General features: G+C 45.4%; 1 protein-coding gene across 3 annotated transcripts in view; it reads left to right on the forward strand.

Annotated features, from left to right (window-relative positions):
• GASK1A (golgi associated kinase 1A) overlaps nt 1–14,827 on the forward strand; it is a 68,336-nt gene that overhangs the window by 18,001 nt on the left and 35,508 nt on the right. The window contains exon 1 of one of the 3 annotated variants that reach the window (XM_047876013.1): nt 2,571–2,693. The exons of 1 other annotated variant lie outside the window; for it this stretch is intronic. The gene's annotated coding sequence lies outside the window, so the exon portion shown is untranslated. Of the gene's footprint in view, nt 1–2,570; nt 2,694–6,425; nt 6,479–14,827 lie in introns of those variants that run through there. One more of the 3 variants, XM_047876012.1, reaches the window with a different exon arrangement.

The following is a 14,827-nucleotide window of genomic DNA, read 5'->3' on the forward strand; positions in this document are numbered from 1 at the left end:
CCAGTGCCCTCCACCTGCAGCCAACCCCAGGGTGAAGGTGGTCAGGAGCCCCTGACCTGGACCAGCTGTCAGGGCCAAGGCCACCTCCCTGCTGTTCCATCTGGGGTAGGGTAGGAGGTGGTCCTTTGAGTCTTCTAGGCTGCCTCCACCAACTGCCTACCCTGACTTAGATTCCCAAGGTGGGCATGCTGGACATGGCCTTCTTAGAACTGGGCTGCCCAGGGACTTCTGCAGTGGGAAGACATCTTAAGGGAGGCCATATGGCCAATCTCTACGGCAGACAGTGTGGAAGTTGTATTAATTTCGTCTTGCTCCTGTCTCAAATTACCACAAACTTGGTGGCTTAACACAGCGTCCATTTGTTCTCTTATAGTTCTGGTCAGAAGTCTGAAATCAGTGTCACTGGGCTCAAGTCAAGGTGTCGGTGGGGCTGCTTCCTTCTGGAGGCTTTAGGGGAGAAGCCGTTTCCAGCTTCGCTTAGCCACTGCATTTTTTGGCTTGTGGCCCCTTCCTCTACCTTCAGATAACATCACTCCTATCTGCTTCACTCATCACATGGCCTTCTTTTCTGTAGTGAGATCTACCTCTGCCTCCCTCTTGTAAAGACACTTGCCGTTCTGTTTAGGGCCCACCAAGTAATCCAGGATAATCTCTCCATCTCAGGATCCTTAATTCAATCACACCTGCAAAGCCCCTTTTTCTTTCTTTCTTTTTCTTCAAAGTCCCCCTTTTCAACACAAACTCCACAGTTTCAAGGGATTAGGTCCTGGATATCTTAGGAGGCCATTACCACGTTTACCACAGTAGTCATCCAACCTCCACTTTGAGGACCGTGAGTTACTCTGTCATCAGCTGGCCCAGTCCTGTGCGGTCGGGCTAGGGCTGTGTGCTCCTGAGGGTCAAGTGAGACCAATGTGACCTTCAGATGCTTTCCCACTCCCATCTACCAAAACAAGGCAAATCAATAGTTACTCATTATTTAACAAATAAATGCTGTGTTCTACTACTTCCAGAGTTAGGATTATAGCTCTTTTTTTTTTTTTTTTTTTTTTTTTTAAATTTTTTTTTTCAACGTTTATTTATTTTTGGAACAGAGAGAGACAGAGCATGAACGGGGGAGGGGCAGAGAGAGAGGGAGACACAGAATCGGAAACAGGCTCCAGGCTCTGAGCCATCAGCCCAGAGCCCGACGCGGGGCTCGAACTCACGGACCGCGAGACAGTGACCTGGCTGAAGTCGGACGCTGAACCGACTGCGCCACCCAGGCGCCCCGGATTATAGCTCTTTAATTAAGTTCCTTTTCGGGTCTGTGGAAATACAGGGAGCTGCAGAATCTCAGAAGTGGAAATAATTTAGAGCTTGTATAATCCAGGGGTTTCAAACTGGTGGCCCCTGGGCCAAATCAACTAGATTCTCCAGGTTTGGCCTTTGATGCTAAAGAGGGAGGTGAAGGAGCCTAGGAAATCTCTCAAGACAGAAGCTATGCATACAAGTCCATGAATTTCCACATAATTCTACTTTGCATGTCAGAAAGTGAACTTTGGTCCAGCCATTTGCATCTCTTCTGTAACACAATGAATTTCTGAGAGCTAGGGAGGCTTTCCTGCTAGCTCTGACACTCCCAGGTCAGTGGATAAGCTTCACACAGGTCCTCAGGAATGCAAATAGGAAAAACACATTAATACTTGGTAAACACTGCCGTTCTTAACATTTGTTGTTTTACAGTGCTACTCCCATGAGATTAACTGTATAATCATCCAACAAGTGTCTGGGGTTATAGACAATTTAGTTTTAGTTGTACTGGGGGGCAAAATGGGGCAGAGAGGACACTGAAGACTACTTTCTCTTGGTTTCATAGTTTTACTTTTTAAAGTCTTCTTCTGGACCCATTTCCTGAACTGAATATTACTTTTTTTTGAAGACAGGGAAATTTCCATTCTTTTGGACCCCACAGCACCACGGTGCACCAGTAGAGGTACCCAGTAGATGCCTGTCACAGGAGACAAATGGAGTTTAGCCTACATTTTCCTGCCTGGGAGAGCTCTCTCCTTGGCTCTTCATCCCCCTTTCCACCTCTGCCCCTCCCCTGCCCACAAGATACACCATTCCAGATGCCCCAGTGTTGGGAACGCCCAGCACTGGATATTCACGTTGACAGAACTCTGTCTGACGAGAGCTCTGGCATTGTGGGACCAGTCCAGAAAGCCTGTCCTGGGTCATATGCAGAGAGAAGTTGTACTTCATGACACAGGAGAGGAGCAGAACCTTTCCAGTGTCTCTTCTTGGTGGAACTTGGTGGGGATACACAGTCCAGGATAAGAGATCATTCCTTCTAACACTCTATGCAACTCAATCCAAACAGCATGCGGTCACATCAACCCCGAAATGGGTTTGGCCCCACCAGACCAGGGCAGGAGGCCAGGACAGAGGAAAAGGAGCCAGATGTTACGAAATACTGCTCTGTGCTCAGAGGGCTCACATAGCCCTTAGCAAGTATATGGGCAGGGATACAGTGGTTGTTTATATATTTATGAACACAAAGCTGCAGATGGGGAAACATTGATCGACCCGATCCCTTTCACAAGAGAAGAACTGAGATTCAAGTTGCAGGAGGCGAGGGGTTGGTGGTGGTGTATAGCTGACTTCCAGGAACACCTACTTTTGCCAAGAGCCTCAGTGAGAAATTAGAGAAGGTGAGGAAGGTAGGGGCGAAGGTGGGAACAGGTGGGCCTCTGGGGGTGTAATTAGACCATGGGCACTGGGGACCTTTGGGGCAATCATACATGTACTTTAAATTTTGTGTGACAAAGAGAGGGCAGTCAAACTTGCTTTGGAGAAAGAATTTCTGAGAGCTGGGGAGGCTTCCGCACCTAGGGTCCTCTTACCCTGGAGGTTGCAGGGATCAGGCCTGCTGCCTCTCCCCTCAGCCACCTTCTCTCCCCCCTGAATTGTTTCCTGCCGCTCTCGATGCAGCTCCCTGACCTGTTTTTCTCCTGTTACACACACCTTCCTTTCCGTTTTGGATTCTTTTTACTACTAGAAACTTTGCTGATTAGAAATCTGGTGTTAATTATTGCTAATCTCCTTCTAAATGTTAATGGAATGAGGTAGGTCTATGTTCAAACTTTCCTCTCCCAGAATCCTCTGTAGATGGTCTGGTGTGTGTCTCAAGGCTGAGTGTGCTACAAGAATTTCCCAACTTGAGACAAAACACTCAACATCTGTTCTAATGTTGAAGGAAAAACTGATGTGTGTTAGTTTCCTTCTTAAGGGATTTTCAAGGGTAATTTTGATCAAGACTTAATTTTTGCCTAATTTGCTCTATTAGATGGGGCGCCTGGGTGGCGCAGTCGGTTGAGCGTCCGACGTCAGCCAGGTCACGATCTCGCCATCTGTGAGTTCGAGCCCCGCGTCGGCTCTGGGCTGATGGCTCAGAGCCTGGAGCCTGTTTCCGATTCTGTGTCTCCCTCTCTCTCTGACCCTCCCCCGTTCATGCTCTGTCTCTCTCTGTCCCAAAAATAAATAAAAACGTTGAAAAAAAAAAGAAAAAAAATTTAATTTGCTCTATTAGAATCTAACTTTCCTGGAAATTGGAATGCCACCCTACTACAAATTGTATGCTTGCCTTTGTGTTTGGATTTACAGTTGTGTTGATCTAAGTGGTACGGTGCTGTTTATCCTTTAGTATAGCATTTCTCTAACACTGTAGACTCCTGGGGTTCCACGGATCTATGCCTCAGTTCAGATCTGTGCTGTTCAGGATGGTAGCCACCAGACACATATTGAAATGTGGCTGGTCTGAACTGTGATGTGCAGTATGTGTGAAATACACATTGGGTTTCAAAGACGTATTATGAAAAATGTAAAATATCTCAATTTTATATTGATAAAATGTTGAAATGATAATATTGCGGATGTATTTGGCTAAGTAAAAAATATTATTAAAGTCAGTATCACCTGGCTCTTTCCCCTTTTTATTTAGTTATTAAAAAAATTTTTTTTAATGTTTATTTTTGAGAGAGAGAGAGAGAGAGAGAGAGAGAGAGAGAGCAAGTAGGGCAGGGGCAGAGAGAGGGAGACACAGAATCCAAAGCAGGCCCCAGGCTCTGAGGTGTCAGCACAGAGCCCGACGCGGGGCTCAAACTCGTGAGCCCAGCCAGAAGATCATGACCTGAGATGAAGTCAGAAGCTTAACTGACTGAGCTACCCAGGTGCCCCTCCCCTTTTTAAAATGTGGCTACTAGAGGGGTGCCTGGGTGGCGCCGTCGGTTAGGCGTCCGACTTCAGCCAGGTCACGATCTCGCGGTCCGTGAGTTCGAGCCCCGCGTCAGGCTCTGGGCTGATGGCTCAGAGCCTGGAGCCTGTTTCTGATTCTGTGTCTCCCTCTCTCTCTGCCCCTCCCCCATTCATGCTCTGTCTCTCTCTGTCCCAAAAATAAATAAACGTTGAAAAAAAAATTTAAAAAAAAATGTGGCTACTAGAAAATTTAAAATGCCATACGCAGTTAGCATTATATTCTTATTAGACGGTGCTGAGTTGAATAAACACTGGCTCACAGCAGAATCTCATTCTTCAGTTCTTCCATTATTTTCATTTTGAGAGAGAGGACAAGAGTACGTGAGCAGGGAAGAGGGGCAGAGGGAGAGGGAGAGAGAGAGAATGTTAAGCAGTCTCCATGTTCAGTGCGGAGCCTAACACAGGGCTGGAACTCACTATGGTGAGATCATGATCTGAGCTGAAATCAAGAGTCAGATGCTTAACCTTGCCCCAGTTCTCATATTCTTGATAGTCAAAGCCAACAATTCCCAATCTCTTGTTTCCTAACCTTGTTTCCCCTGATTTTCATTTCTGAACATTTGAGGACTACAGGTGTTCATTAGACTCTGATTTTCTCATTCAAATGTACCTGTTCTCTGATTCATTTATTTCTGACAAGAGTCTCTAGATTTGTTGACCTCAATCTTGGTGATTTGCCTGATTTGCACAAGAAAATATTTATTTTATTTGGTCCCATATCCCCTGCAAATCATCTTCAGTACACTGAGGGGTAAGTATGCATTTTTTAAAAATAACAGATGAGCATAGTCAAACTCAGATTATTCCTTGCCAGAGTCATTTTTTGTATGAAGAAACAGACTATTTCTAGATTAGAGGTCTCCAGGGCGGGGCTTATGCGCCTCAGGGATACACTAGATAATTCACTGTATTACAGTATAAAAAATATTAAAACTTCTGTTTACATTTGTTTTACCTGATCCTTTTCTAATTTTTCATTTCTTGTTCATGTTTTATAATGAACATATTCATTTAGCACTACCTGCTTACAGTTTGTAAATATTGGGTAAACTAATGTGGGAAGTATTAGAGGGATGTGCTCAAAATGTTTACTAGTAAGTGCATGTCATCGAAAGGTTTTGAGACTACTGGTCCAAAGAAGGTAATTTCCCCCCTAGTGTACATTGAATCCCACCACTGTGTTAGCGACTCTTTTGAATAAATGCAATTCATTCATTCATTCATTCATTCATTCATTCATTCATCATTCATTCTTGAGGATCTACTAGGCAGCTGTTGCTTTGGTCCCGTAATTTACTTGACTTCTGGGAGCCTGGATTCTGAATCTGTTGTTTTCCTACCGGCCTCATGGCTGGCAGAAGTTTTGGCAGGCCTTGAGGTGTTTGGGGGTGAAAGAACGAGTGACGGAGGCCTTTTTTCCTGGGCTTGCCAAGATGGTCTTTTAGTGCTTAGCATATCTTCACTGAGGACTAATGTCTGCCATTTCTAAATTTAACATTCTTCTCTTTACTTTTTTTGTAAGTTGTGTTTTCTGGGGCCCTTCTCCCTCTTTCAGTTCTTTTCCTAGCTGAGAACCATCACTTGTTGCAACTTATTTGGTCTTCATTCCCATCCCAAGCACAAGCTGTTGTTATTCGTGCAACCAGGAGGTTTCTGTCACATCACAAGGTGATTGCATCCCTGAAGTTATGTTATGGAAGCTAAGCAGCAGACCTGGCCAGATGTTCATGGGATCATTTGCCTGGGGCGAACTGGATTTAAATCCGAGCCTCACAAGAACTTCAAGTCACCTCCAAGTAACCTTCAGTCCCCATCTCAGCCATAAATCCCCCAAGGTCAAATATCTATGGTGCCTTTACCTGTTCAAAATGCTTTTCTTCAAAGGTGCCAAGGAGAGCATTTACCTGGGCAGGTTAAGGAAGGGCGGGAGGAGATAAAAAGAGATTTTCATTTTTTTTTTTTTAAATTTTTTTTTTCAACTTTTATTTATTTTTGGGACAGAGAGAGACAGAGCATGAACGGGGGAGGGGCAGAGAGAGAGGGAGACACAGAATCGGAAACAGGCTCCAGGCTCTGAGCCATCAGCCCAGAGCCTGACGCGGGGCTCGAACTCACGGACCGCGAGATCGTGACCTGGCTGAAGTCGGACGCTTAACCGACTGCGCCACCCAGGCGCCCCGAGATTTTCATTTTTAAGAAGGACTTTTCTCCGTCCTTAAGAACCCACTGTGTAGACCACCACTTACAAGACTAAGCTGGCTTATTGGACTTCACATCCACTGAACTGCTGCAAATAAAGACTGTGTGAAGCCAAAGGACGTTGTTGAAAGGGGCACAAAATCCCAGGTTCCTTTGCCATGCTTATCCCCTCCCTAAAACTCACTTCTATCTCCCAGGGCTTCCTTCATCATTCTGTGGTAGAGTGTACGTGGGTTTTGGGAAAAATTCAAATCCTGTCTGCCACTGACTGGCTTTGTGACCTTGAGCAAGGTCCTTCTCTAAATCTTTCTCTACCATTCTGTACAATTTCTATAATTGTAAAAATCATCACATTAGTACATACACTGTGGGGAGTGGCTATTATTAATCGAATCTATTGTATTCACCTCTCAAGTCAGATATGCTCAATTTCCTGGCTATAGTCTTTTATTTTTTTACTTGAGATATAGCTGACACACAATGTTATGTTAGTTTCAGGTGCACACCATTGTGCCTCAACAAGTCTATCCCTTATGCTTGCTGCAAGTGTATTCCTAGCTACACTCCTAAGAAAGCTTGAGCTGGAAGAAACGTGGGCACCACCTGGTTCTGGAAGGAGCAGGAGGCTTAGAACCTGTCTGGTTTTGAGATTAAGCCATAGACCTAATTTAAGGAAAACAAATTTTTTATTATTTTTAAATTTATTTTAGAGAGAGAGAAAGAGTGCTGAGCAGGGGAAGAGGGAGAGAAAGAGAGAATCCCAAGCAGGCTCCACCCTCAGCACAGAGCTCGACTCAGGGCTCGATTCCATGACCCTGGGATCATGACCTGAGTCGAGATCAAGAGTCAGATACTTAGCCAACTGAGCCACCCAGGTGCCCTGAGAATAAGAAATTATTAGAGAACTGCTTCTGATGTTCCCTCTGAAGTATGCACAGATCTGAGTGGGTCAAATGGTAGCATTCTCTCACTGATATTCTTTTATTTAACGAAGTAGGATGTGAGATAAAGTTATTTTCACTTTGAAAGAAAAGTAAACGTAGCCTGGAAATGTTTTTATTTTCCCTTAATTTTCCCCATTGAGAAAAGGCTGCCATCTACCCTTGATCTCACACAAGCCTTATTTCACAGATGAACTGAGCAGTCTCAAAGGGGTGAGCCTCCTTCGAACGCAGGGCCTGCCCCAGGGACCCAAAGGCAGTCTTTTACGATCCGGGCTGGAGCAGAGGCTTTAGGTGGCAGCCTCTTCCCAGAGTGGCACAGTGATTAGGTCAGTGGCTCTGGAGCCAGACTGCCTGGGTTCATGTCCTGGTGCTGTCCTTACTGGCACTGTGAGCTTTGGGTCACCCTGATTCTCTATGCCTTGTTTTCCTCACCTGTAAAATGGGACAGTAATACTAATACCTATCTTATAAGACTGCCATACAGATTAAATGAGTTAAGAGAAGTAAAGTTCCTCACACAGCCCCAGGCACACAGTGAACACTGAATAAATGTTAGTCATCATTGCTTTTTTTTTTTTCTTTTTCCTGGAAATTGGCTGGGCCAAAAATTACAGGGGCAAAAGTGCTTTCTTGCCTTGAAGTTGCTGATGTGGAAGGAAAATCACAAGTCTCCAATGAAGCTGAGCAAGGGGGCCTGGCTAGGTGGTGGCTTAGGAGACAGGCAACCTGGGCTTCTGCCCACAGTGGTACAAAGAGCTCCAGGCCCCCAGGACCTAGCAGATCTTACTGGGAGAGGGACGCTGTGTGCCTAGAAGTTCTAATGGGCTGTGCCTGTCGCCTTTGCCCCCAGAGACTTATGCCAGATCAATTTCTCCCCGCCTGGAGCCTGACTCTGGGTTCAGCCAAGGAAAGCAGAATTTGACCAGGTCTAGCATGCAGTATGACTCACAGAACTGACATGTGGTTTTAATCCGGCCCTCTGAAAATATGCTTATGTATTCCCTTTCACTCTACTCATGGTTTTGTTATGAAAATTATTCAACTGTTCTTTAAAAAATGGAACAGAAACTCCAAATTCAAAATCTCTGCCAGTCTTAACTCACAGCCTGAGTGATGATGAATCAGTGATCAGCCAGTAGGGATCGTTTCGTTTAGAAGAGAGCAGAGGTCGGGGGGCAGAATGGAGGGGTCTTTCACACCTTTAATAATGATTCCGGAACCAGGGCCAAACATGAGTTTTATTAAACGTGCGCATGGGTGCGTGTGCACACACACGCACATGCACACACACACACACAATCACATGGCTTCCCTCTGCCTGTTCTCCCACCAAGCAACACTTTACAAATACTTTGTAATTTTATCTGTTTTGATGGAGAGAGGAACCTGTGATCTCTGTCTTCTCTCCACCTCTCCTGCTCAGCATGTTATTCCATCACCCGTGGCAGTTGAGTGGAGGACCAGGGTTTTGTCGTCCTTTTCTGATATCTGGGAGTTGAGAAAAGATGGCTTTGCCTCTGTCTCTGTCAGTTGGTTCCCGTGCAGCAGCCGGTGGGAATCACAGTTGTTAAGCACAGGGGGACGTCAGGGTTCAGAGCGGGGAATTCTGGGAAGTGGTCTGGGGTAGAGAGGGCTAAGGCCCAAAAGTAAATCCTGACAGGATTTTCTCAAAGTAGAACATTCCTTTCTCTGTGACCCTTTAGAAATGAGAAAAAGTCCCCTGCTGGCTGTTACAGTACAAACCGTAATCGAGTCCTTTCCTCTAGTGTCCTTGTTTCTGAAATTGACTCTGTGCAAAGGCCACCAGTTTGTACTGGAATTCTTCAAAAAAGTCCTTCTCAAAGGTCTCTCCGGTTTCCATCTCACAGAAGGCTCCCTCAATGCCATCTGCCCATCTTATGGAATAAACTTGTTCCTGGGATGTGTTTGTGACCAGGGTGTACTGTCATTATCTTCATCACAGCCTGAGTCCATCTGTAGTGACAGCACTACGCCCTTATTAGTCAAGGGAAAGGCACTGCGCTTCATTACTAAACTGTCTTGCTGTTATCTGACCAGGGGCACACATGGAACCCAACAGAAACCACCAAAAAATCTGTATTAGTTAAGTTTTGCTGTGATAATGCTGCATAATGAACAACCTTACAATCTCAATGGCTTACAATATACACCTACAGCTTGGTTCAAGGTCTATGTGTAGTTTAGGCCCAGTGGGCATGGCTGGTTTAGCTCCAGGCGGGGGATGGGGTTCAGGTCCCTTCCAGGTGCCTCATCTGGGGCCTATGCCTCTCATACTGGAGGACAAGTTTGCAAGGAGGAAGGTCAAACCACACAAGCACATTCGAAGCATCTATTAGGATGTGGCATATGTGATGTCCACTAATATTCCACTGGCAAAGCAAGTCATGTGGCCAAAGTCAAAGACAGTGGGTGGGGAGGTATACTCTCTTTTCAGTGAAACCATGGCAAGGTGAGGAGGAAGGAAGAATAGTGAAGAAATATCACCAATATCACTGCCTTTCATGTTGAAGGGCTACCTTCCACCCTCTATGGAGGCAGTGATAGGGAGTTTGGGGATGGCTCCTGTCCCCAGCACAGCACTTTCCTGTGGCCTGGGTTCTTTTCTACTCTCCTGGCTTTCAGTGGCCTGAGCTCTTTTCTACTCTCCTGGCTTTCCTTCCCACAGTTGCTGTGGAACCCAAACCCCCACTCTTGTCAAAATCTCAGTCTGTTCCTTTTAGTCCCTCCACATATTTCCTTTCTGGCTCCTACCCTTTCTCTCCTCACCTTCCAACATGTTTTTTTTTTTTTTTTAATGTTTACTTATTTTTGAGAGAGAGAGAGACAGAGAGTGAGTGGGGGAGGAGCAGAGAGAAAGGGAGACACAGAATCCAAAGCAGGGTCCAGGCTCTGAGCTGTCAGCACAGAGCCTGATGTGGGGCTTGAACCCATGAACTGTGAGATCATGACCTTAGCCGAAGTTGGACGCTTAACCAACTGAGTCACCCAGGTGCCCCTTCCAACGTGTTTTTAAGCCAAGCAATTCCTTCCTGTTCCATCCTTGATATCTTTGGATGGACAAGACCTTTCCCATTGCCAAGGTGGTCTCCTCTTAACTTACATTTGTAGTTTTATGATGAAGGAGTTTCTCTTTCAGCCTCTGCCTTGAACTGTGCTCCCAAATATCCCATTTTTTACTCTGACATTACAATATGCCAAGTGCAGGAAAGGGGATGGGTATATTTTTCAGATCCCAGAAAGGTAAAGTGTGTTCAGAGAGTGGAGGCAGAAACATCGATCCCACTACTCATTTAAATGTACTAAGCTGGGGCACCTGGGTGGCTCAGTTGGTTGAGCATCTGACTTCAACTCAGGTCATGATCTCACCGTTCATAGGTTTGAGCCCCACGTCAGGCTCTACGCTGACAGCTCAGAACCTAGAGCCTACTTCAGATTCTATGTCTCCCTCTCTCTCTGCCCTTTCCTGCTTGTGTTCTCTCTCTCTCAAAAATAAATAAATAAACATTTTTAAAAAATAAATTTAAAAAATAAATGTACCAGGGGCGCCTGTGTGGCTGTCAGTTAAGCGTCCGACTTCAGCTCAGGTCATGATCTCACGGTTTGAGAGTTCGAGCCCCACGTTGGGCTCTGTGCTGACAGCTGGAGCCTGCAGCCTGCTTCAGATTCTGTGTCTCCCCCTCTCTCTACCCCTCCCACTCTCATGCTGTGTCTCTCTCTGTCTCTCAATAATAAATAAACGTTAAAAAATAAATAAATAAAAATAAATGTACCAAAGCATGTAGTAGACCCTTTACATATTTTGACTCATTTCTTTCTCATGGCCGTCCTTGTAGAGAGGAATTGTCTCATTCTCTGACATTTTGTGACTGAGGAAACAGGGCAGAGAGGTTGTATAACTTGCCCATTGTCACACAGCTCAAAAGGGCAGAAACTGATTTAGAACTCAGCTGTGTTTTCCCCAAATCCTCCTGTTTAGCTTTCCCCTTTTTTCAGTCCTCTTCCTCTGCAGCTGTGAGTGGACATGACTGCCAGGCCAGCGGGCATCTTCTCCAAGGAATAAAGAGTGAGGAATGGAGGTTTGCGGAGGGGAGGAGAAATAGAGCAGCTGTAGAAATAGACAGTGAAGGTCACACCATTCCTCTTTCCAGGCCGCCAGCATCACTGCAGAACAGAAAAGATGGTGTGTGTGTGTGTGTTTTGGATGGGGAGTTTGGGGGCGGGCTCAGCTGGCAAGTGTGTAGCAAGGGCATCCGTCGGTTGGGTCCCATCAGCGGACTTTCTAGTATATCTTGCTTCATTCCCCTTTCCCCTTCTCTACTGTACTCTTTGTTATTCAGCTGGATATTTCTCTTCACAGAAAGTTTTTTCAGTTTGATCAAAGCTGCTTTTCTTTTCCCAAAGCTTTACTTGGGTGGCCCTGTGGGGACATCTGCTCATGGCCGTTTTGAACTTTCTCTGTGCACAACCGCACAATTGCCAACTTTCCCCAGGTTGTCGGAAGCCAAGTAAGGCCGAAAAGAGGATCAAAACAGTCTGCCTTCTTCAAACATTTTTAAAAAGATGATTTATTTTTCTCTAGCGGCATCCAAAAGTTTAAGGATACAGATTATGAATCCAACATGAAAACATATTTTTCTTTTTAGAAGAGGAAAAAAAACCCAAACAGACTTCTTTTTCTCTGCCCATTTCTCTTTTTAGTTTTAATTAAAAATATTGGTATTCTTGCCAATTGTGGGACCCTGGGCAAATGTTAGCACTCTGGATCTTTCTGTTTTCTCAGCTGTAAATTAGGAATGAAATAATTCCCATGTCCCTCATCTGCATGAGGATTAAAGGAGATAATAACTGATACACGATGAAAAGTTAGTATCAGTAAGAAGTGGGACCCAATGGCTTCATTTCTTGGTGTCTCCTCTATAGAAATCCTCATAGTTTCCCCAGAGCTGTATGTCCTGTGTGGTCGGTGCAGCACTGTTTGGCTCTAATAAAAATTGGGAATGATCTAAATATTCTCCCTGTAGAGAAACGATTAAAGAAATTATGGCATCTTCTCCCTGTGAACTATTATGCAGCAAGTTAAGTAACTCTACATAGACAGATACAGAAAAAGCTTCAGGACATATTGTTAGGTCAACAGGCAAGTTGTGGATCGGTCTTCTCTTTTATGCTCAAAATAATTATCACATATGGTGGATGAAAAAATAATCTCCCAAGAGACATCCATATCTTAATCCCTGGAACCTATGGCTGTTACCTTATTTGGAAAAAAAGACTCTCTGCATATCTCAGTTAAGCATCTTGAGATGGGGAGCCTATCCTGGAGCCTGTTATCCAAGCAGGCCCCCAGTGACATCGCATGTGTTCTTATAAGAGGGAGGCAAAGAGAGATCTGATACACACAGAAAAGGAGGAGCACAATGGCCACAAATCAGAGTGATGGCGCATAAATCAGGCTGAAGAATGCCAGCGGCCTCCAGAAGCTGGACGAGTTCTCCCCTAGAGCCTCCACAGGGAGCATGGCTCTGCTGGCACCTGGATTTCACCTTCATGAAACTGATACTGAACACATTTCTGATGTTTGAAGCCGTCAAGTCTGTGGATGTTGATTATGGCAGTCACAGGAAGTTAATACACCGTGACATATGTGCACGTTTCAATGCAAAGAAAAGAAACAGACCTGGGAAGATGGTACATCCAGATTGTTGACTGTGGCTCCCCTCTGGGGAGGTGAAAAGATGTTCACATTTTGTTTGATTGTCTTAATATTACTTGGGTTTTTCACAGTGTTTATTTATGCATGTATTGTGTGTGTGTGTGTGTGTGTGTGTGTGTGTGTGTGTGTGTGTTTTAAATAGTAATAAAGACCAAATTAAAATATATCCAATCAGGACAAAATTTAGAATCTCACGTCAAAAGGATTATCAGATAAAGACATCTTAGGGGGTGACAAGAATCATTTGTTTTATGGAAAAAAGGCTCATTTCCACTGGAGACATTCTGTGGAACCATGTAGAATGCCTCTCAGAATTGTCCCTCTGAATGATGGAGACTGGGCATTTATCCACTGACTTTTGTCCCATTTGGGCTGAGGGTTGTCACCAAAGGCCTTAACTTCCCCTGTGCCTCCCTGAGAGCAGGCAAGAACGTCGAGAGTGAATCAGGCACTTGAGGTGGGAAGCTGGCAGTGTGCAAGGGGATTGTCCACTGTAGGGGGCAGCTGGAATCAGTCATCAGTTGGCCAAGAGGACCATAACATGGGGCACAAAAAGCATCTTCCAATAAGAGAAAGCTCCTGGAGCCCCAAGCAGGGAAGAACCCCAGAACTGGAGGAGCCCTCTCACCAGCAGACAAGCAGTGCCCTAGGCCAGGGAGCGGTGTTTGTCCCTCTCTGAAAACCCCTCTTGTCTGAGGGCCCATTTCATACAGAGCTTCCTGTGTGGCAGGCACTGTGATAGTCCCAAGACACAACAGCACATGAGCCAATGTCTCACTTGTGTGAATCAGTAGACTTTATATGATCAAATATAGTAAAGGATGAAAGGGTGTGCTCAGGGAGGAGCAGCATATTATGGGAGCACATAGCTAAGGCATCCAGCCCATTGAGAGGCCTCTGTGGAAGGCTTCCCAGGGAGGTAGTATCTGAACTGAAACCTAAATAATGAGAATGGAGGGAGAGGAGTGTTCCAGGCAATGGAACAGCATGGGTAAAGTGTAGATAGAGAGGGTCTGGCACTGTCTAGGAAATGAAAGACATTCAGTGTGGCTGAACCACTCCAGGCACTTAGACCTTCTCCAAAGAGGCTTTGAAGGATGTGACCCAGTGTGTGGAGAGTGGATTGCAGAGGAGCAGAGCTGGAGGGAGAGACCAATTAAGTATCCTAGCAAAGAAGAGGGTGTCTGGGCCTAGGGAGACAGAGTGGCCATTGAGAACTGAACTGATTCAAGAGATGTTTAGGAGGGAACATTTGCAGGACTTGGATATAGGAGGCAGAGGCAAGGGTGGAGTGGAGATCAGGCCCACATTTCTGGCTTGGATATCTGGGTGGATGGTGCTACCTTTCAGCAGGTTGGAAACTGAAGGAGGGACATGTTTAGAGGTGGGGAGAAGTAGAGAACTTCTGGTTGACCTAGTGATCCCTTCCCCTCTCTCTGACTTCTAGAAATCTGTGAGAGGTGGGCCACCTCTCTTCCTGTTCCACGGCACTCTTTAAGGGTGGTGTCTTGGGAGTGCTAAGTGGTCAGCATACCTGGAGGAGGCATTCAGTTTCCACAAAGCTAGTGAATAGATCTTGTGAAAATGTACAGAGGGAGCAAAACTCTTGGACTTCCCAGAGCTGTTTGGGTACTGTGGCTCCTGACCATAGACA

This window comes from Prionailurus viverrinus, chromosome C2 (genome assembly GCF_022837055.1).
Source record: "Prionailurus viverrinus isolate Anna chromosome C2, UM_Priviv_1.0, whole genome shotgun sequence".
Lineage (NCBI taxonomy): Eukaryota > Metazoa > Chordata > Mammalia > Carnivora > Felidae > Prionailurus > Prionailurus viverrinus.